The sequence below is a fragment of the Mauremys mutica genome, chromosome 20 (assembly GCF_020497125.1).
Source record: "Mauremys mutica isolate MM-2020 ecotype Southern chromosome 20, ASM2049712v1, whole genome shotgun sequence".
Lineage (NCBI taxonomy): Eukaryota > Metazoa > Chordata > Testudines > Geoemydidae > Mauremys > Mauremys mutica.
In genome coordinates this window covers 6,915,515-6,917,969 of record NC_059091.1, presented here as the reverse complement: position 1 = coordinate 6,917,969, position 2,455 = coordinate 6,915,515, and positions in this window count along the sequence as shown.

The following is a 2,455-nucleotide window of genomic DNA, read 5'->3' as shown; positions in this document are numbered from 1 at the left end:
CCCCCGTTGACTTCAGATGCACAAAAAATAAAGACTTCCAAATGTGGCCTCCAAATGGGCAGCGAGCTGCTGTATCTTTAATTAGTGGCTTCCCCCCTGCTAACTAAAAAGGAAAATCCAGTCAAAGAAAGGTCTGAACAGACCCAGTGCAAGGCCTGTCCTTGTAGGGAGGAGGGGGACTCAGCAGATGAAAGACTGTCTGATTTTATTAGTGAAACGGTTGTGATACTTGCATTGCACCATCGCCGGGCCTCTGTGAGTGTAGTGCAGGGACAGAGCACTAGGCTGGGGCCCTGGTTTTTAATGCCTGGCTCTGCCACTGGCTTGCTGGGTGGCCATGGGCAAAACACATCCCCTCTGTGTGCCTCAGTTTCCCCTCCCACCCTTTGTCCGTTTAAACCGCAAGCTCTCCAGGGCATGGCCTGTGGTTCACGCTGTGTTCGTTCAGCACCCGGAAGGATGGGATCTTAAGTGCTACTAGGGTGTGAAGCCTAATCAACGGTCTCAAAGTCTCCAGCCTTTCAAAAGCAAGTGCAAGGAGCTGTGGGGTAACGCTGGAGATGGACCCCGTCGGTGCTGAGCATTTTATGTGCTAGAAGCAGGCAAATTACCATCAAATCCTAGGTTCCAAATGCCACACAGGGCGAACGCTGGGCCATCTGATCGGGCTCGATTCTGCTCTCATTTATACCTGAGTAAAAGCACAGCAAGGCTGCTCGCTCCAGATTTATCCCAGCGTCAATGCAGGGCACCGCTGCTCCCTCCAGATTCACCCCAGTGTAAATGCACTGCACGGCAGTGCCGCCTAGTCCAGATTTACGCCGGTTTAAAGGCAGAGCAAGGCTGCTGACTCCGTATTTACACCAGGCTAAATGCAGATCAGACTCTGGCTCTACATGGGACTAAATCGGCGCAATTTACACCTCCCCTTGGCCTGTCAGTACTTAGAGCCACCCCCAGGGCCTCTGTCCCGGTCCCACTCTCTGTCTCGCTCTTTCACATTCTCTCCTTTTCCTTCGCGACTTTTCTCTTTGCTGACCTGGCCTGTCTGCCCTTCTCTTTTCTTTTGTGCAGTCATTGCTTTCTGTCTCCTCTCAGCTCTCTCCCTTCCTTTTCATCCTTGCGCCTCCTCACTCCTCGAGCCAGCCAGCTCCCCGGACTGTGATACCCCTTGTCCTTGTCCCACCTGCACTCAGGGGCCCTCAGCACCGTGGCCCTGCGGCTTGTGCCCCCAGTGCAAACTGGCCACTGCATTGAGCCGGGTTGCGCTTTGGGTCTGTGTAAACATCTGCCCAGAGGGCGGCAGGAGGCTGGATTGCCCCCTCCCCCGCCCCGGTAGGAATTGGATCAGCCCTCCAGCGAGCGTGTCCTGGAAGAGGAGTGGGAGTGAGTCTGTTTCCACGTGTGGGCCCGACCCTGCTCTTTTTGACGTCGCTGGCAAAACTCCTAGGGACATTAAATAGGGTCAGGATCGGTGTTGAACCATTTGGGCCTGATCCTTCAGTCCGTTTACACTACCCCACCCCCACCTGCTCGGCCCGAGCGGGAACGGAGAGGGTGTGAGGACTGCAGGGTTAGCCTCCCTCCATCCTGCAGATGCAGCCTCCCCCGAGCCCCCTGGCATTGCCTTGTGCCCTGGCGGAGAGACCCAGCCCCAACCTCCCAAGGGGGCAGGGAGTGCAATGCCGCCCGGCTCCCTATTCCCGGTTTCCCCCCTTTTCCATTGCTTGACTGGGAGAGAAGGAGGCTGCTCCAGAGCCCCCGAAAACCCTGGGAAAGCAAAGCAGAGGCTAAGCCGCAGCAAACCCCAAGCAGCCGGCACCAGGGATGCGGGGAGCAGCTGGGCTGCAGCCCCTACAGAGTCCTTCTCCTCTCCTCCTTCTCTTTCCGGTCGTTCCTTCTTCCTCTCCTGGCTTCCTCCTTTGTTTCGTTCTCTCTTCCTCCACTTGCTTTTCTCCCTCCTTCTTGCCTTTCCCTCTTTTCCTCCATTCTTCTTCTCCCTTCCTTTCTTGCGCTCCTTCCGTTTCTCTTCTCTTGCCTTTTCTCGCCCTCTGTTCTTTTCCTTCCTTCATTTCGTTGCCTTCCCTCTCTCTCTTTTCCTTCCACCCTTTTTCCCCTTCCTCTGTTTCTTTTCTTTCCCTTCCACCATTTCCCTCTCCCACCACTTCCTTCCCCCTTTTCCGTTCTTCTCTTTCCCCCTCCCTCGGTTTCTCTCTTTTCTTTCCCTCCATCCTCCCCACCCCCATTTCTTTCTTTTCTAACCTCTGAGGAAACAAGGATCAACCCGAAAATGTTGATTTCTCCCCCCCCACACTCCACCCCCTCCCCGCCTCCTTTATTGGATACTAGCGGGTGCTCAAAGGCTCCTAGGCTGTAATTAGAGGGTGGATCCTTAGTGCAAAGGGAAGGAGCTTCCCCCCCCACCCCCCAGTCCCTTCTAACTACGGATCAACTA